At 40.4% G+C, this 22,081-nt stretch overlaps 1 pseudogene; it reads left to right on the plus strand.

The window, feature by feature from the left end:
• Positions 1–3,045: 3,045 nt before the first annotated feature.
• On the plus strand, positions 3,046–19,191 carry LOC121270395 (annotated as a pseudogene).
• Positions 19,192–22,081: the final 2,890 nt, after the last annotated feature.

The following is a 22,081-nucleotide window of genomic DNA, read 5'->3' on the forward strand; positions in this document are numbered from 1 at the left end:
AATTGCATGAACCAATCATTTTCAACATTTTATTCCATACAAAATGTAATTGCGATTCATTTAATATCATTAACGTTGATTGAGATCACATTGACCATTCTGTCAGTAAGGAATCATATCTGTCCCAGAATTCAATGGGAAATGGAATTAAATCAGACCGAAGGCAATGTGCAGCTACCCAGCAGCCTCTGCACTTTATTGACAAGTAATCACCTCATCATCACACAGAAACTCCTGACATATAACTGGAGTGTGCGAGGATTGGTAAAGTGATGGTATAAATAAAACTACCTGGACCTGACGCCTCTCCAGTGAGTAATATCTGTTACCTTCACTAATTTGGGTGAGGATATGTTGAATGTTTTGTTGTACATGCAAGGACCACATGTTCCAAATATTACAATACTACATCCTAAGCCGAATTATTTACCCGCTTTCTGTCTGAAAGATAGTGATTTCTCATCAGCCGGGAAGAATCATTAGTACCGCAGAGACATCTCCAACCTTCTCTTGGTGACGTTCAGCTCGTTAACCTGGGGATGAATACATCCTGCAAATCTGAGGGTACTGAAGGTATTAGACTGACAAAAATGAAATACTGGACATACTTCAAGGTATGAAATAGTAAAGCACCAAGATGGCAAGGTAGAACAGCATCTTTAAGGCACGCCAATCGATACATCGATCAACCCATTCACTGATTCCTTAATCAAAATATTCAAACATCCAACTACCATTCATTCCTGCATCACTGCAGTCATCCCTCCATTCGTTGGCAGACGGTGATGTTGTGTTAATGTCACTGGACTAGTAATCCAAGCTATTCACCTGCCGACACGAATTCAAATCCTACCATGGCAGCTAATGGAATTTAAATTCAATAATAAATCTGGGATTAAAAACTGGTCTCAGTGAAGGGAACCATGAAGCTATCATCGACTGTGGAAACAGAACTCATCTGATTCACTAATGTCCTTTAGGAAAGGAAATCTGCTACTGTACCTAGTCTGGCCTACATGTGACTCCAGGTTCACAACAATATGGTGGACTCTAACTGCCCTCTGAAATGGCCCAGCAAGGCGTTCAGTTCAAAGGCAATTAGGAAGAGGCAACAAATTATGGTCTTGCCAGTGACTCCCACATCCTGTGAAAGAGTAATGGGGCGAAAAAATCCCACAAATTTATATGTTTGACTGTTACAAAATGTATCTTCTCTCTGATAATCTGCCTGTAATTCTTTCCATCCATCCATCCTTCACAATATTATGAGGTGTTGGAGAGATCCTCCAATGAACTGTTGATGCTGACAGGGTGTCAGGAAAGCTGGATAACTTTTCTTTCCTGAGAGATGGGAACAGTTCACATAGGTTCACAATTTAAATAATAAAACTGACTCCAGTGTTGTTGCTGGGTAGATAGTTTATAAATAGGCCTTGTTGACAATGTTAAGGGTTTGAAGTTGGCTTGCAGCCAAGCGGTCAGTACTGAGGAAACAGATCTTTGATTAACTGCACAAATCCCCAGATGCTTCCTGAAAAATAACATTGGACATTCGAGCCTCCCCGACTGCAGCCGGCTGGCTTGCTGCCAAATACTGTGTGGGGCAGATTAACCTGGATATGAATGAACAAAATGGGATTGAGCCATTCAAACATTATTGCTTTCAGTCGCACACGAAAGAGACATTTGAAATGTTATTTCATCTAAGAATATTTTCATGAATGCTGTGTTCACTATGAGATTAAACACGGTCAGAAAATATTAAATTGACCATATACTATCTAATTTATATTATTTCTAAGTAAAGGGCATTCCAGTTATTAAAGTTGGCTTATTAAGAACTTCATGAAGTGCGAAAGAGCGATGTTGATGCTCCCAAACCCCCAGTCTAATGATTTGAGTAGAATGGCAAAAAAATAACATAAATTAAATTAAAAGAAAATCATATAATTGTCTTGAACCCGCAGGAATTCCTTGAATATTCTCAGAGTTCTACGCCTCATTTAACCTGAGGCGTCTCTTATACCCGATTAGCACCGTATACAGTCCAGTTTAATTTGTGCTGATTTCGACTGTTTAACAGTCCCTCTCATAGCTGCCAATGAGTGGAGAAATGACCAGTTCATGACCCGCTTCAGTGGAAGATAAAGCATTTATTCTTGTGATATTGTGTAATATGCCGCAAAGTCCTGATATCCTGTATTCCCAATACCAGTGAATGGTAGGCAGCCGGTGGCCAATCAAATTAGCCGCAATGATTTGGATGCTGAAGGATAACGTTGCTGATCTCCGTGTTCGTTCTGATTCATTAACTTCTCTGTCAAAAGTTGATGTAAATGTTACGTTTCTCTGTCAACTCACTGTTTAAATATCAGGCAGGCGGGCTTCTTTTACCGCTAATTTTCACAGGGCTGCCTTCGGGTCAGAGACTATTAGAGAAATGCAAGGAGGGACATTGTATAATGTGCGGAGATTTTTCTTATCTCCGCATCCAAATTGTACAGCGCTAGCTACCCACACTGTCACTTTGTTTATCCTCTGCATTTAGTTACACAAATCAATAATAATTCATATGTTTGATGATACTTTATTGTTGTAATGAGATAGAGACCCGAAGTTGCTGCAAAACTGACTGGCAGTCCCTCTATTCCCTGAAAGCGTAATTTATTTTTTTACGTTCAGCCCCTTGTGAGGCAGTGTAGAAATAAATGAACTTAATTTACAATGGAATTATTTTTTTTTATTAACAGATGCTCAACTGCAACTTCACCATTGGAGCCAATGGAGACATTTCAATGAATCCATTCAGCCGAATATCCCGACACAGGTAAAATGTCCACCTTTAACAATAACCTATTGTAAACATCTGAGTCCATTCTGTTGGGGATGTGTAGGGTGGGGCGTGGATCCAGTCGCCGCCTCCACCAGGAAATCAACAGGCGACGCCTGGAAACCCGCCCCCTTCTGCCGGGTATTTAAATGCCGCTCACTGGGACCGGAATCCAAAAGTCCTGGAGCTGGTTCGTTCACTGAGTTCTGGCCAGGACCATTTGTCCCAAATGACCAGAAGGATGAGGCCGGCGATTTCTCTCAGTTTGTTGCTGACTTTCTTATCCCGTGAGTGGTTTTTATTGTCCAAGCCTCTCACTGTTACTGTCTCAGTGTTAGTCTCTCTCTGGAATGTTACAGGTCAGGAATCATTTCACCAGGATTAATCCTCGGGTTTTTCATATATTTTTACAGGTGTCCAGTCCGATGTTGTGTTGACTCAGCCTGAGGCAGAGACCGGGCGTCCCGGAGGCTCCCTGAGACTGACCTGTAAAACCAGCGGGTTCAATCTTGGCAGCTACAGCATGCACTGGGTCCGACAGGTTCCTGGACAGAGGCTGGAGTGGCTTCTTTACTACTATACTTCATACAACAATTACTATGCCTCAGGGATTCAGAATCGATTTACTGCGTCCAAAGACTTATCAAACAATATCCTCTCTTTGGACATGATGAACCTGAAGACCGAAGACACCGCCATCTATTACTGTTCATGGCAGCCTAATGCATACTGGGGTGGCGAATACTGGGGACAAGGAACCATGGTGACGGTGACTGCAGGTCAGAACCATGTATTTGTTTATCAATTGTTTCATGTGGTTCTTTGTTTATATTTTTGTTTATTTTAACATTTAACTTGTTGACTGAAAGGTGGGCTTGTTGGGTTCTATATTGGATTTGCTTTTGGAATGTTTCATGTGATTCTGATGGAAAGGGGTTAAAAACTTCATCTGTTTCTCGACAAAAGAAAATGCTCAGGGGTTCAATCCCTGTTTGATGTGATTTGGTGTTTATGTGCTGAGGATACTGTGTGGCTGGGTGATGTCAAATACCAAGCATCTGTTAAATGTTTGACATTTCTACATATTTTAATCTCAGTGTCATCTGGTGGCGTCAAGTTTTACCATCCACCGTAAACATTAAGCATTGAAATGTATTTTAAATATGATGATAGGACAAAATCTTTAGCGGTTAAATGCGATAAAACAATATTTTAATCTGATTTTGTGGTACTTAAATTGGCAAATATTCATGTAATGCTTATGAACGCTCATAGGTAGCTCAAAAAACTTTAGTAATTTCCTTAATCACCTTAATGAGATCCATTCTGCTCTCAAATTCAACTTTGAAATGGAGGAGTAAAATGAACTCCCTTTCCTTGACGTACTGGTTGAGAAAACTTTTAAGACGTTCTCTACCATGGTCTTCCACAAGCCTTCCTTCGCTGTTCAATGCACATGATGGCCTTATCGGAAAACTCGTAAATCAGGCCCGAGACATTTGCTCACTGTGCAAGCCTAATGCTGAAATCGGGTGTATCAAAGATATCCTGCGGGATAATGGCTACCTTGGTCAGGTCATTTCACGCTGTATATCATGCAAACTCATGAATGTGCCCAATGCCATCATTTTCGGCCCTGAAAAGTGCCCAGTCTATCTCGATTACTCTGAAAGGGCAAAGTATTTCACAAGCTTGAGCAAGAGGTGAACCTCGCTGTTTCACACTGCTACTCTGCAGTAGCAGCAGAGTAGTATTCGCCACTAACAGGATGCTGCCGTCAATCCAAAATGATGTTCTGCTTATCATAAAATTGAGTAATATTGTATATGAATTTCAGTGCCAGCGTGATGCTAAAAAATGTAGGCCGTGCGGTCCAGAGATTGGCGGATTGTATCAAGTAGCATGTACCTCCTACAATGGACAAGGTATGGTTCGTAGCCAACGAGCCCATGCTTGCAAAACTCAAAACGCCATGTTCAACATTAGATATGATTCCGCGACTGGACAACATCTGAAGAATAATGCTCAGTGTATTAATACTGACAGCCAATTTAAGTTTGGGGAGACGATGCTGTAGTGGTACTGTCGCTGAACTAGTAATCCAGAGATGCAAGGTATTGTTCTTGGGACCCAGAGCCACAGCAGGAGAAGGAATTTGAATTCAATAACAACATGGAATTTAAACGGCTGATAATGAGCATGAAATAATGGTCATTGTCGATTGTTGTAAAAACCCATCTGGTTCACTAATATCCTTCAGGGTAGGAAAGCTGCCGTTTTCTGGCCAGTGTGTGACTCCAGACCACAGCAATGTTGTAGATTCTTAAATGCCCTCTGAACTAGGAATGGGTGATAAATGGTGGCCTGGCCAGCGACTCCCACATCCCATGAATGAATTTTAAGGCAAATCGGGCTCGCAGTGTGGTGCATTTATATGTACTGGGAGCTGCGTATGTTAATACACAGGGCCCTGTTCTTTGCAGGTATTCTCTGCATTGTTTTACACACATTTCTCCCGTTTCAGCTAAACAAAATAAGTGACAGGCATTTGCTGGTTCATTCCGTGTACAATGTCTGATTTAAATTTCAAACAGTGATTGGCAGTTAACTGTCAGTCATTATCAACTGGTGCATTCTCCATGTCAATGCCTCTACAAATCAGAGACCACTTTCCAACAAATTAACAGCCTGTTCTCATACAGTAGATATATATGTTGTTTCCCTTGACATTTTTATTTTCTTGTGAATTGTCCTGATGAGTTCAAGACGAAAAGTTTCAACAAAAATGTCTTTTTTCAGCAATAAACGTTAATGTGATCTAGCAAAGCATTAATGGTAAATTTGAAGCTTTTTTCAGATTTAAATTGATATAACTTTATAATTTTTATTACAATTATTGTAATGTAGTGATATAACCAACAACTCAGTGTCAATAAAATATGCCAAAAATGTACATATTAATTTATTGTGTGTGTTCTGTTTACTCAATGCTGTTGCTATTATCCCATATTCCTGTTTATGTTAATAATCAAATCCTTTGGTTACGAGCGGGTTGGCTGGATTTTATCTTGAAACTTTCTTGCAATTACATTTGATTCTGTTGGAAGTGTTTGCAGAATCGAGCTGCTTCACCATGAAACGGGTTTCAGCCCCTCAATGATGTGATTTGGTGCTTTTCTACTGAGGACAATTTGAATAACACAAGAATGTGAAACTGTTTGACATTTCTGTGTTGTTTAAACTCCATGACATCAAGAGGTTACACGTTTTCTTATTGAATGCAAACGCGTTTGAAACTGGATTGTGCGCCTAAAACAGGCACACTTTAGAAATGAAAAAATAAACCTTTAAACATATGTTGATGCACTTTTTTTAATTTTAAGTGATCATTGTAGATTAAACTAAGCCATGGTTTCTGACGCTCATTGTGGACACAATTTGTAATTGCAATCATAAACTACTTAAATAACAAGTTTACCAATGGGAGAGTAAAATTAATGTAATGCAACTAGTTATCAATGTGCTAATGTCTCTCCATATTACATGATCACAGAATCTTTACAGTGAAAATGGAGGCCCATTCGGCCCATCGAGTCTGCACTGGCTCTCTTAAAATGCATCCTCTCCGTCACACTCCCATTAATATTAACCAAAGATGCTTTTACATGAATGCCACGAACCATTAGTAACCTTTCACAATTCTGCTGTGCACTGAGCACAATTAAGATGACCAGAAAAGTTTATACATTGGAAAGGTTTTTTGATAATGCCTAAAACTATTTCAATGAGAACTTAATTATTCCACCCTAGTGCTCAGTTTCACAAGCTGTTTTGAATTAATTGGTATGCCCCTGATTAAAACAGATGAATGAAAGTTTGCATCCAATTAAATTTAAGTTTTACATTGCATTTTGGTAATACATGCATCTGGTTATTATCTTAGTTGTGTGCAGTCGCAACCATATTATTCCTTCAACGTCATTTGTAGTTGGATAGCGAAATAATTATATCTAATCTAATTTTAAACAGTTTTATGAGAGGTGGACGTCCCTGGAAGTGAAAGGATTGTTCATAATGATCTTAGTTAAATTGTAAGAAGGTGCAGATTGTATATGGCTAGAGATAGTCAAGTAAAAACGTGAATTTCAAACAGACTAATTTAAATACAGAAGCTTAACATTAGCTTCGAGTTTAATAACAATATCCTGTCTCCAATAATTGGGAAGTGCACAGGATAGAATTATAGGTGAGGAGCGGATTATGTCTGAGCTTTATAATTAATTCTTATCAATTGTTAAATTGAACAACAAAATCTCGACTGCATTTGCCCGTTATGTTTCACTGTCGCAAATTACCTGAATGAATTGTTCCCAAGTTTTACAGTGATAACTTTGGCCCTTCTATCAATTAATAACGTATTTAGTAATTAATCTGCCGGAATTGTGTAAACAGCAGGAGTAAATATAAAAGATCGTCTGAGTTATTAAATCAAGACAGCACCGTTACTGATCACAAACGTCCGTTTTATATAAACCTTTGCAGTTTATGATCAGTACAAGTGTTGTTTGTATTTATATTTACTCCTATAATTATATGTATAGCTACGATTGACGACCATATATAAATCTGAGTCCTGCTTTGGCAACCAGCTGATGTTACAGCCCATCGACGGGTTAGTGCGATGTGACCCAACAAATTTGGAACTTCTTGAAATATTCTACTCATAAATTCATCATGTGAAATACTTACTGAGATACAGTTCATGATATATCAATAGCTTCAGGAACATGCAATGTTTGTAAGTTTCTTGGTAAAAAAAAGAGGGCAGGAGCAAATATTGTCCATTTTAAAGTATTAAAATGTGATCAGATTTAAGTCAAAGTAATATATGTCTAAACCTTTCCATCTATTATTTTGACGTTTATTGTTTCACATAGGCTAATCGTCATGTTAATTTCTTTATACCCAATTATTTCACAAAGCATTAAGCAGAAACATGTTTTGAGTTATCAAAAACTATTTTTCATTTAATAGAGTATAAATCAGCTAATAAGATAATTAACTTCCAACATAATAGAATTGCTAATTCATTCAATATAATGACCTCCTACAATTGAGTCGCTACGGTGAGTACAAACCTCAATGGCCGGAAAGAATTTTTAATTGTATCCAAAATGATTTTAGAAAATAATACATTTCTTTACTCAGCTGTGCTCAGCTCGATAAGGTGCTTCACCTTGATGATTGTGTTCATTACATTGAATTGTGGAATTTTATCAAATCTGTGAGTCACCATTTTCAATGTGAATGTTTCCTGGTTTGTGTATTGCTTACCCTGTCACTTTTATGGACATCAGGTCACCTTTAATCTGTAATATTTATTTGCTCATTTTCAGGCAAATTAAATCTTTATTTTCAAGATTGCAGATAGACTGGGAGAATTAGTGGAAGATGAAGGAAGCTTTGAAGTGAATATTAATTTAATTTCAAAGAAGGTATAGACTTATCGTTGTAGTAAATTGACCATTGATGAATTAAAATCAAACAGCTTGAATGAAATGGACAGATTGAATAGATGTATCTGCTGGGAACTCGCTTGTTGCACTATTTGTTTCTGTTCTGTTTCTGTGCGCTTGGTCACTGTGCTGGGACTAGGAATCTTCCTGACTGCTTGTAAACCTTCTGGTTCTCTCTCCTGCATTTCAGGAAGTGTAATTTGATTTATTTCTTCAAAAACCTTGTATCTGTGAGAAATGTGAATGTTTGACTTCATGTTTGACTGGGCGCCTCAGAAATGGGATCCCTAAACAGTCTGCTGCGAGAATCAGAAACAACCACAGACTGGGGAAGAAGTTTTGGTCAATTTATAACGTGATATCTGCCTTGGGATTATTAGATTGGGCATCTTAGAACGAATTTTACTCTGTATTTAATCCACACTCTAGCTATTCTGTAATTTGGAGGGAGTAAATAGGCTGTGTTTTCTTTTAAATTATATCATGGGTGTTAGGGTCGCTGGCAAGGTCAGCATTTGTTGATCATTCCTATTTGCCTTTCAGAAGGTATTGTTTAGGTGCATTCTTGAAGCGCTAATGACCATTTAGTGTCGGTAATGCTAGGAAGGGGGTTCGAGGGTTTTGCCCAGGCGACAGTGAAGGAAGGGCAATACAGTTCCAAGTCAAGGTGGTGTGTGTCCTGGTGTGGAACTGCAGGCGGTGATATTTTCATACACCGGCTACCATTTTCCTTTTAGCTGCCAGAGGACGCTGATTGGGAAGGTGTTGTCAGAGGAGTCTTGGCGAGTTGTTGCAGTGCATGTTGTAAATGGTATACACTGCTGCCTCTGCATGTTGGTGGTGGAGGAAGTGCATATTTAAGGGGTGCCAATTTTGCTGGCTGCGTTGTCCTAGAAAGCATCGAGTTTCTTGAGTGTTGTTGGATCTGCACTCATACAGGTAAGTGGAAATTATTCAGTTTCTTTCTGAATTATGCCTTGTAAATGGTGGACATGTTTTGGGATATAGGAGTTGACTCACTCCGGTGGTGGGTGGAGGAGCGGGGGTTGGTGGCGGATGGCGTAGGAGCATTATGGGCAGTGGAGTCGGGATGGAGCCTTTACTCCATATTTGACCTTTGCCTGACCTGAAAGTCTCCCCGCACAGTTGAAGCAAACTTAATTAGCATCTAACTAACTAGGCGTGCGCTGTCGAGCCAGAAATAGGAAAATAAATTCTTCCATTGCTCGGACGAAGTATTGCAATTTAATAGATTTTAACCATCCTTCTGAAAAAAGAACGGCATATTTTTTAATGAATTAATTGTGTTTAAACATTTTGAGCATCAGCAAATCATTGAATGCGAGTGACCTGAGTTTGCGCGCAATTTCAGAATAAACGGTATCAGGAAGTGACAGTGAGGCTCCAGAGAGCAGCGTCTGTTCTGCCCTGATAGGAGGCTGCGAGTTATTTAGACGACCGAAATGGACAATGACAAGACTCCCTTGCCAAAATAACCATCATAATAAACTTACGTTTCAAATTATTATTTTGTTCAATTATTTTAAAAAGTTCACAGTTGAATGAGATGCAATTGTCCAACAGGGTCACGACACAGGACATAAAGTCACTGAATTACATTTATTTCAAAGACTTAAAGTGATGCATTGAGCTTGCAATCAGTTGTTTTACTGTGAGCTTTATATCTCTGACACCATTCGATTGACCCGTCAAATCCTCAGGCCCTTTTATTTTAACACCCTTGTCCATTATTACAAACAATATAAGTATATGAAAGAGGTGTGGAAAATTATGAAGCCATTAATCCCATTAAATTGGAAAGAACTTTTTCCACTGAGTAGAGTAGAATCATAGAATCTTATCGCACAGAAAGAAGCAATTTGGCCTTCACCGAAAGACCCACATCTCAGATTTATCTTCATAATCCTGTTAGTGGATCCCCCTCGAGGGCATGTCCAATTCCCTTGCACATTTTAGATGCAACGAAGCGATATAGACAACAACAGTCTGGATGGCCTTCTGCTGTGCTGTAGCCATCATATGATTCCCGGATTCACATCCTCTACACATCGAAAAGCTCCTTCTGCAACACCTGCACACTTCCAAATTATTGTGTCAATTGGTTCAAATCTGTGACCTCTCGATATCCAGCAGAAAACGTTTCTCCTTTTGCGGTATCAATAATATCTCATCATTTTTAATATATCCATCCGGTAGCCCTTTACCTTTCGCGGCTCTAAGGAGAACAATTTGGCTAGTATAATCTCTCTATATAACTGAACTCTCTCATTCCTGACATCAGCTTGGTAAATCTTCCCTGTACTCTCCCCGGGGACTTGACATTCGTCCTAAAGCGGTGGTCAGAATTTTGCAAAAGATACTCCAGCCTGGTCAGTCATTTGTAAAACTTTAACGTGGCTACCTTCTATTCAATGCTCCAATTTACACGGCCAGGTTGTCCATTCGCTTTCTTAACCATCTTTTCAACTTATCCTGCTGCTTTCAAAACTGTTGTGAATATGCATCCTGGGTCTCTATACTTCTCTTCACCCTTCAAGTTAATATCATTTGGATGACAATTACTCTCCTGAGAGAGACCACTCAGAATAGAGCACAAATCATATTTTTTTCGTAGAGCATTACTGTTTCTCAATTACTGAGAAGGAAAGAGATAGGCTAGACTCAGTGCCAATTAATCCAAATATTCAATTCCAGGTGGTAAGTCATGTAAAATACACCTCTGTAATATGTGTGCTAAATGGTTCAGTTTATATTTGAAAAGGGCCATCAATCAGTTATTGCAAACGTTCATTACTGTCATCCGAACAAAGAAGACTAGGATGAGCTCTACGAGAGGTGACTTGTACAACTGAAAGGTTTTGTTTTTTTTAACAGGAATTCAGCAAATTATTTCCCCAAATTAGTGAGTTGGTATGTAGAGGACGATGTGTTACAATAAACCTGGAAAGAATGAAGGGAAAGAGGATGAATCAATTTTTCTATACTGTGGGTTGTTAGGATCTGATAAGTACTACCAGAAAGACTATTGTACGTGGAACCCATAATGGTTTGGTAAAATGGAACATTCAAAAGGAAGATTCGGATTGAAAGGTTAATGGGATTGCTGGCGAGGGCCTTCAGTGGTGTGGTCGACCCTATAGTTTGCTTCCCTGCTGTCACAGTTAATTATTTTATAATTCTGGGTTATGGTTCATTAACATGCTGGGATTTGTTTTAAACGTGTTTTAACTTGTATATCTAGTAGTAGGAGTTCTGTTATTAGGGAAACTAAACCCATCGAAATTAAAACAATTGTATCCTCTGAACAGAACAATGACCTTCATTTATGCAGCCACTTCAGTGCAGTAATACTTCCCAAGACAATACATTGGACCGTGATAAGAGACGATCTGAAACCGAATCAAATGAAGGAGAGGCGGTGGCATACTGGAATTGTCACTGGACAGGAGACCCAGGATAATGCTGTGGAGGGTAATGCTCTGGGGCGAAATTTGTTTTCAATGAAAGAAAAAAATCCGGAATTAAAAGTCTGATGATGACCACTATACCATTTCCGATTTCTTCTGATCCAAGGGCAATTAGGGATGGGCAATAAATGCTGGCCAGCGACGCCAACATTCCATGAACTAAAAAAAAGTAAGGCTTTGTCGGGGAGGTCAGTTTTAACGCAGCATCTTAAACGGATATCGTGGAGTGGCCTGGCTTGCGCAGATGTTAAAATGTATTTCCCCAAATGTTGATACTCTTTTGAGTAAACCTGTTTCCATCTGTTTCAGATGAAGTTACATTGTTTCATAGTTTGCCATTGTGAGATTTGAACTCTTGATCTTGGGGTTACAAACCCAGTACCATAACCACTTGGCTATTTAAGCCAAGCCCCCAAATGCTGATAGTGAACATATGTAGAGAGGTCCTCAATGGACACAATTTGGAAGAATCTAATGCGAAAATATTTGGGGAGGGGAGAGCATTCCTCAACAGGAATCAAGATCTGAAGAACGCTAATGGTTCAATGTTCCGGATTTCACTGGGTATAAAGCAGTTTCATGGTCAGAACGCCCATTTCAGGCTCTAGGTTTTCATTTTCTACAACATTGAAACTGCATGGAGGCGTGTCACGCCAGGCCTCACAACCCATTTTAGCTCAAAGGACACGACAGGTCTTGATTATAAAATGTTGGAATTATTTTATCTTGGATTCAATTGACAGTGTCATGGCAATTTTATAAGCACTCACTACCTAGGTACTTTTGAAACGGAGTCATAATTTTTGGGGAACTGGGAGGGGGGGGGGGGGGGGACAGAAATCAATTTCAATAGGGCCAATTTCCAAAACTGCAATGACATGTATGACGAGCGAATTTATTGGTTACAAAACGAGAAATGATTTTGAGAAATAAATGGTGGCTGAAATAATGGGGAAAATCCTGTGCTCTTCTATTTTAATCCAATGAAAGGCACTTCATCCAGATTACATCAAAATGTTCCCTTTTTTTGTAAAACGATGGAGGCGGAGAAAAAGGTGTGGATTTATAAAGAGGGAACGGACAGGTCAGGATTACCAAATTATGGAAATAATAGAAGTTCAAACGTGGATGTAGGTTTTAGTTGGAATATATTAGTAGAAGTTTATACTTATAGTCAAATTTTGAGTTATTTGGTTACTTAATGATCACAAATCAGAGTCTAACTTGTTCAATCGGCCATTCTTTCCCAGCGACACCGTCTTCGCCCATTCTCTACAGCCTGATCTCCCCCTGTCAGCAACACAACACCGACGGCTCCGTCACCTACGGCTGTTTGGCGACAGACTACTCCCCAGAAATCACCAGCCTGACCTGGAAGAAAGATGGACAGCCGATCACCACTGGATTTAAGACTTACCCGTCAGTGAGAAACCAGAAGGGAACCTACACCCTGAGCAGCCAGTTAACCACCGATTCAGAGGGAGAGTGCAGCAAAATCAACTGTGAGATTCGACACAGCGGCTCAGACAAGAGCGTTGGAATGCAATGTAAGTGTTGAGGAACCTGTGAGAAACAGAAAGGCTGTGATTAACCTGTACAGGGCCTTGGTAATAACGCATTTATACTGCTCTGCATAGTTCTGATCCCATGAAAATCCAGGTTAGGGCCTATTAACGGAAAAAGCCTGTTAAAATATAGGAACTCATTGTATCTGTTAACAATTTCTTCTCCAAGAAATGTCAAACCCGTGTTTCTTTAAGGTCTTCCGGACTTCCTTCCAACTGTTCTCCTCACCGTGAGTTCCAGGGAAGAAATTACAACCAACAAATTTGCAACCGCCGTCTGTTCAATCATTGATTTCCGTCCAAAGTCAATCACCGTGAAGTGGCTGAAGAATGGACAACCCATGGATTCAGGAATTGTCACCTCTCTCGCCTTTGCAGTGAACGGGAACTTCTCGGCGACCAGTCGGCTGAAAGTCTCCGCTCGGGAATGGTTCACCGACGCGGCCTATGCCTGTCAGGTCACTCATCAAGGGATCACCTAAAGTCGAAACATCAACAGACCTGGTAAGAGATACAAACCGATTACAGTAACTGGCAATAGCTTCTGGATTATGTATTGCCAAGGATATCCAACCTATTTAGAAAACGGCGTTCTGCACTGCATTCCAGGGCTTGGGAATGCTATATTTGTCTTGGGACTGGGGCAACGCAGATTCATTAGAATGTTTCCGGGGCTGAACGACTCATATAATGAGAACGATTTACGTAGATCAAACTGATTTTCCATTGTGTAAGGCAGATTAAAGATAATAGTTAGAGGTTGATATGCCAAAGATGATTTATTCTCCTTTAGAGAGTGAAGGTTGAATACTGCTGTCTTAATTCTAAAGGTAGAACTTTGGCTGATTTTCATTTCTGTTTCATAGATCATTCCCAGTGCAGCGATCCCACAATTACTCTGCTTCCACCGCCAATAGAACAGGTCTTACTGGAGGCGATGGTGACCTTAAACTGCATCGTTTCTAATGCCCCTTATGGAACCCTCGTGTCCTAGACCCAAGAATCGAAGCCTTTGAAATCAGAGGTTGCCGTTCAACCGGGAGAGGATCCCAACAGCGTCGTCCGCAACTTAACCATCTCGACACAAGCCTGGCTGAGTGGGGCTGAGTTCTACTGAGTGGTGAGCCATCAAGATCTGCGGATTCCTTTAAAAAGTTCCATCCACAAGGAACCAGGTGAGCGGTGAAATTGAAGCAATAAGCGAGTCATTGTGTCTCTTTCCAGTGTTAGGGTCAATATTTACCATTCAGTGTATTCATGGTCTACCCTGATTGGTAATTCCACTAACTAAACGCTCTGGGCCTGTAGGCATTCTGGGGGAAATTGGTAAGTAGATGACTGAACAATGAACTGAAGATGGTGTTATTGGGTTTAGATGAAGTAAGATGGGAGAAGCCCGGTGTGGAGCTTAAACACCAGCACAGTCCAGGTGGGCTGAATGGTCTGTTGCTGTTTGGCACAAAGTGCATTGACCTCACCTTCCTCCTCCTCCTTGGCCATTTTGAGGAAGGCAGCTGCCGACTGGCACTGCAGCCTCACCACGGCACCTCACCAGCATTTGAGCCCACCAGGACCTAGGCCCTGTGCCTGAGCACTTAGTAATATAATCTTTATCTGGGGGCTGGTAACTAACCCAGTGTCAATTGCCAATGCAAACTTTTCTGGCCAATGGTCAGGACATGTGCCTAAACTGTCAGGGTGGTTACTGCATCCCCTGCTCGAGGTCAGATTTTAAGTTTACATCATGCTGATGCTCACAACCTGGTCCTTTCTAAACATTTTCACAGATGGGGGGGTGCACAAGACTCCAGCCTACCAGCTCAGGAATGTCAACATGGCAGCCTGAGCTAAGAATGTTTAGAGGTCAACTTGTTTAGAAATCCTCTTTCCAGAGAGACAATCCATGCTATTTAGCCAATCCTATAAAGGTTCGTTATTATGCAGCTTTTGATTACCCTAATTTCTTAGACATCCAACTTTACTCCAAGCTGGAAAAGCAGACAGATCCCAAAGTGGAAAATGGAAACCTTTAAGATTCAACACAAACCCCATTTCTCTAACATCGTAGCAGCGTTTTTCTTTCTGGTTCTGAAATTGTCCAGTTTATTGACATTTATTGCACGTTTTCTGCAGCGAAAAATCTGCGGGAACCATCCGTGTCTGTCCTCCTGCCCTCGGTGGAAGATGTCTCTGTTCAGAGATTCGTCTCCCTCAGCTGCTTAGTGAAAGATTTCTACCCCCGAGAGATCTTTGTCAAGTGGACCATCAATGACAAGCCGGTGAATCCCAGGAACTACAAGAATACCGAGGTGATGGTGAACAGTAATCACTCCTTCTTCATGTACAGCCTGTTAACCATTGCAGTGGAGGAGTGGGCCAGTGGCGCTCCTTATTCCTGTGTGGTGGGACATGAAGTGATCCCCCTGATGATCATCAACAGAATGGTTGATAAATCCAGCGGTAAACCGAGTTTTGTGAACATTTCCCTTGCACTGATGGACACCTTCATTTCATGTCAGTGAGAGTTCATGGGTTGCATATCGAACATTAATAAAAATAATAAAGGCCTTTTCTTCCAATCGTGATTTAATTATACAATTGCTTAACTAATGTTGCTTTCCACTTTTGCTAATGTTATCCCTGTTCATTTAAAATCGGACATTCAAAGATCTCAGATCCAAGTCTCATACACCCAGTGCTCCCAGCTCAGATACACCCTGGGTTAGAGGCAGAGTAAAACTCATTCATTACAGGCTTCCGCAAAATAACTTCACTAACTCTCCTCCCATAGAGGAAAAATCTGACAATTTCTGACTCCCGACAAACAAACACAGCACATTTCGATCTCGGTGTTCCTGATTCTCTTATTATCCATCCCTTTAAAATGATATCAGCTTTAAGCTGCTGCACCACACCCACTGGGAACTGAAGTGAGGGTCACACAGGAACATCTATCAACAATCTCTCATCAGAAAGAGGTGGAAGGGAAATTGTTAACCCACTGTACCCCCACTTCCCCAACAGATACAGGGGGAAGGGCATTTGTTAACCCACTGCCCCTCTACTCTCCTAGCAAAGGGTGAAGGGGGGTGGGTGGCTTTAGTTATCCACTGTATCTCCAATGCTCCAATGAGAAGAAAGGGGGAAAGGTGATTAGTTAACCCAATCTACCTCCACCTCTTTAGCAGAGAGAACCGAAAGTAAATTGCTTAGCTGACCTGAGAAAGGGGAAACCATTAACTCACTATACTCCACTCCTCCAGCATTGAATCTGGAAGGGATCAGATCTCTGCTATAAGGACTCAGTTGCCAACAGTATAAGTCAATTTTCTGGCCACAGATTTTGAACTCACCATTGTTCATGTTGACCTTATGCTAACATTGATTTCACATAATCCAAATCTAAACTGGTGATTGAATCCTCCCTGGGTTTTCAATGTTCTCTCACTGAGTTTTATGTTGATTTTTTGTATTTGTTCACCTGATATCACTTCGCATCTCACAAAATGCACATCTATAGAAATAAGATCGAAAATTTTAACCATAATTCTCACCGTCAAGGTCAGACTGGGTTATTGGTACACGTTGGAGCTTGGAGCAATGCTAAAAATACATACAATTGATAAAACCACACTCAACTGATGCAGACACTCACACAGACACACATATACACAGATACATACGTGTACACACAAATACATAGACACACTCTCTCTCTCACACACACACGCAAATACAGACATACACACAGAAATACACACATACACGTACAAATGCACGTACACATGCACCGGCACACAAACACACACGCACACAAACAAATACACAGACGCACAAATACACACACAGACATATGAATGTACACGCACATACACATAGAGACATGCACACTCACTCAAATACACACACATACACGTACACAAACACATAAATTCGCGCGCACACACACACACACACACACACACATACACAAACACATGCACACACATACGCATATACACAGACACACAAATGCACAAATATATCGACACACACACACAAAAACTCACACACATAGGCACAAATGCACACACACACATTCAAAAACACACATCGAGAAATACACACAGACACACACATACACACACGCACACATACACACACAGACAAGTGCACATATCCACACAAGTGCACGCACACACAAGCATGCAGACAAATGTACACAAGCACACACATAAATAAACAGTCACAAAGGCAAACATATAAAATCAGACAATCAGACTCACAGGAGTACACAAAGCACAACTGTAACCATTAACATATGCATAAGCACACATTCACGATGACAGAAACTTAGACGTAAAGACACACATTAACACACATAGACTGACACACATACACGCACATTAACAGACTACACACTGGCACACAAGCACATAGATGAACATTCATGACGACACAAATATTAACATACTCATACACACGGGAACACATGGAGGCATAGAAGCACATCAATACACAGTTACAAAAATCAACCAACACATAAATGCACAATTTCACACACACACACAAACATACACACACACACAGAAATTTATGGAGACACAAACGTTAAGATACTGACTCACACGTGGAATATAAAGAGACATATGAACATACATATTAGCAGTCATGAACACGTAAATACGAACTAACACAGATATTCATAAATAAATATGGGCTTCAACACATAAACACGCACAATAATACTCACTATATACAATGATAGAAACACAAAGTATATACACAGACTCAGGCAAACAACTACACAAATCAACACTGATTGGCGCATGAACACACACATTAACAGTCATACACACATATGGAAAAATACAAACAAAGAGTCATGTAACACACGAGATAATTCATCCACACAGGCACAAACGCTAAGGCATAACGCAAACGCCAGTCTATTGATGAAAACATTGTTCAAATGCACTTTTTAAAGGTCATATCCACCAACCGTTGTCCCAATCAATGATGACCCGACAAACACACTGAAGCAATGTTCTTACTGAGAAAGTAATTTAAGTTACAGACGTGCCAAATATTTCCATAACAAATAAACAAACAAGATGGGAACTCACATCCGAGCTTTTAAACTGCAACATTCACAGTTTCCAAATAAGTAGCTCACGAACCTCTCTCGAAATCCACCGTAATATTCTCTAATAATAGATCGTACAAAATTGTTCGAAAATGAACTGACACTAAAGAAAATTTCTCATACCTTCCGACATGAGGAATGTCAAGGAAGGACAGCTGTAGAAATAGTTACAGAGATAGGTTGCTGAATGTCATGAACTTAACAGTAGACATACATTAAAAATTAAATTAGAGATTAAATTAATAGCTTAAGAAAGAAACGTGAATGCAAAATGGCAGTAAGAAATCCTGGATTAATAAACAATCTAATTTATTTCGGGTGCTATACCCACGTAAATTCCACAGATGGCATCTGGATCGAAGGCTCTGACGATGATAACGGCAACATCTTGACAACAGCTTCCACATTCATCATCCTGTTCTTCCTGAGCATGTGTTACAGCACTGCCGTCACTCTGGTGAAGGTGAGAAGATTCAATCCACTCACACTTCAAACTGACAGAAGTGGTTTGAAAAATCTCTCAATGTTTCAATGATTAAAACCCTAACATAAATGTCCGAGATCCTAAACATCTGCTTCATTATTTTATCTCCTTTTACAGATCGAGTGATCGGTTGAATTTTGGACACCATAGATTTTCCTCAGCTCTTTATAGAGATCTCTGCATTACAAATTTAAAATATGTCCTCTTGGTGACTCTATGTGTAAAATACCTTCAGTTCTTGATTCCGAATCTGTGACGAAGACAATTCATGAGGGTATTTCTGACTTACAGTTTGAAATGTGCGAGATAATTATGACTGTACTGTAACGGTTGCTTATAATTTCCCTGTAGTTTGAATTACCTGTGTAAATATGTAACTTTCGTCTTTCCTCATTCACAATTATTCCCCTTATGTTGAGCTCCTGTTTTCTCTTCCTGGTGCCTGTTACGGTTGTGTTCTGTTCTCAAAGTGGCTCACAGTCGTTATATTCACTTCAGTTCACTTTAAAATAAACTTTGTCTGTAAAATGTTCTCTGAAATTGTCAATAAACCTTGAATGTGAAACAAGCTATGACTTTTCTGAACTCCTTTCTCCCAAACCGACAGATGCTCCCAGACAGGAATTTTTCATCTGTCCTGTCTGGGATGTATATGAACCCAAGGCCCACCCATATAAAGGGATCTTTGTCTCAGCTTTTTTATGGCAAACTCCAGAGGCAGAATGATTACACAGCGAGTGGAACCTCGGGATTTCACTCAAACTCTGGCCTGTCACAGCCACATGTCAGGTAATTGTAAACAGAAGGGATCTGCTTCTTCAGAGGCCGATGCAGGACAGTATGTGGAGGAAGAAAGTTTTCGTTACACCGTCTCATCAAACACCCCCAGGTTCGGTGTAGCAGGTGTTAGATACAGAGTAAAGCTTTTTTTTCTTGTTATTCTTTCATGGGATGGGGTGTCACTGGCAAGGCCAGCATTTGTTTCTCATCTTAATTGCCCTTGAACTGTTTGGCTTTCTTGACCATTTCAGAAGGCAGTTAAGAATCAACCACATTACTGTGAGTCCAGAGTAACATATAGGCCAAGACGGGTAAGGGTGGCAGATTTTCTTCCCTAAGGAAATTAGCGGTGTAGATGGGTCTTAAATGACAATCGATGATAGTTGCCATTGTTACCATTTCTGAGTGCAGCTTTAAATTCCAGATTTTATTAATTGAATTCACATTCCAACAGCAGCAATGTTGGGAGTTGAAACCAAGTCCCCAAAGAATTTGCTTAGGCTCTCTCTATCTTGTCCAATTAAACACTCATAACACAGAGACGTCACAATCCACCTTCTCGAGGGCAATTCAGGATGAGCAATAAATGCTGGTCCAGACAGCCACGCCCACATCCCATGAATGAATAATAAAACGCATATATAATGCAAACAGAACACTTGACACAGACCATCATGATTCCTAGAGACTGGGGCCGATCTGACACAGACACATCGCCGAGCAGTAATCCTGCAAATGATTACCAAAGTTTGGAGTTTATCAGGAACACCAGAGAGCACAAATCGTGGAAATTCCTAGGCACTGCGCACTGCCTGAAGCAACATGCAAGCATAATCCATGAGAATTGTTCCCAGAGAATGGGATCCATCTGACACAGAGACTCCAGCCTCACAGTTTATGTAAGCTCACAATCAGACACTTTCTGTCCCTGTTCTGGAGATCCCAACACTCCAATTTCTGTTCTGCACACGCTGACAATCTGAACATACATCTGTACATATGAATTAGGAGCAGCCGCTGGCCTCTTGGCACCTCTCGTTTGCTACACCATTTAACAGATCATGGCAGATCTGATTGTAACCTCAGCTCCACATTCCCACCGAACCCCATAACTTTTGATCCCCTAGCTTATCAAGATTCTATCTATTGCTGTCTTAAAAATACTCAAAAACTCTGCTTGCGCCATTTTTGACAGAGTTCCAAAGACTGATGACCGTCTCAGAGAAAATAAATCCTCATCTCTGTCATAAATAGGGGGACGCCTTATTTTTAAACAGTGACCGCAGTTAACAGTAAACTCTGCTTCCACCTTTTCTGTTCTAGTCATAAACCATGTTTCTCTGTCTCATATTTTGATTCTGAACTTTCTCGCTGATCGGCTCCACTTTCTTTGATGCCATCCTCCTGAACTCACTGAAAATCACCCCTAAGATCCTCTTTCCCTGCTCCATTCCCTCTGATATCATCCCCTTGAACTCACTGAACATCACCCCACGGAGTTCGCTCCACCTCCTCAGAGATTCCTTCAGACCCTCCCAGTCATAAGAATATCAGCAGAGATTTCTGTTCAGGTCCCAATATCTTCCAACATTTTCCTTATGATGCGGTGCCGGTTTTCCTTTAACACACCATCTGTAAGGCAGCAGTCCAGAATAGATTTTAAATTTAAGTAGCAAGCAAGCAAGTTTACCACAGCATCTACTTGACAGTGAATTCCAAAGGCAATCCTCCATCTTTGGTTTCTGGATACAGCAGGCGTCTGCTAAAGTGGCTGGAGGCTTCCCTAGCGTTGTTTTACACAGTCTTCTTAAGTTTTACATGGCCCACCAACATAGCCTTCCATTCCTCTTCATGTATGCTCCTCTGTCTTCCATCATTCTATATGCCTTTCGAAATTTACTTTTCCCATGATATAAAAATGTTACATGTTGCAAATATGGCCAGTACCTTTGGGAAAATAAATACACTGCTTGGCCTTGCTTATCTTCCTTCACTTATCTAAAAATGCGTATTTCCTTCATACTGTACTTGCTAAGACCTCATCCATGTTTACTCAATAGCATTTAAAATACCTTTTTCCCCTAATATCTTTTGATAATTTCAACTTGCAGTCTATCTGACTCTAATTCAATTAAATCACACAGACAGAACCATCTATACGCACACCCATAAACCTACATTACAATACACCACAATAATATAATGAAAAGATCTGTCAGTTCCACAACACTGCTGAACTGTCTGCTCTGTAAGCTTGGTCAATGATGGAGTCCTTGAGAGACGCCAGGTGGAA

The sequence above is a fragment of the Carcharodon carcharias genome, chromosome 27 (assembly GCF_017639515.1).
Source record: "Carcharodon carcharias isolate sCarCar2 chromosome 27, sCarCar2.pri, whole genome shotgun sequence".
Classification (NCBI taxonomy): Eukaryota; Metazoa; Chordata; class Chondrichthyes; order Lamniformes; family Lamnidae; genus Carcharodon; species Carcharodon carcharias.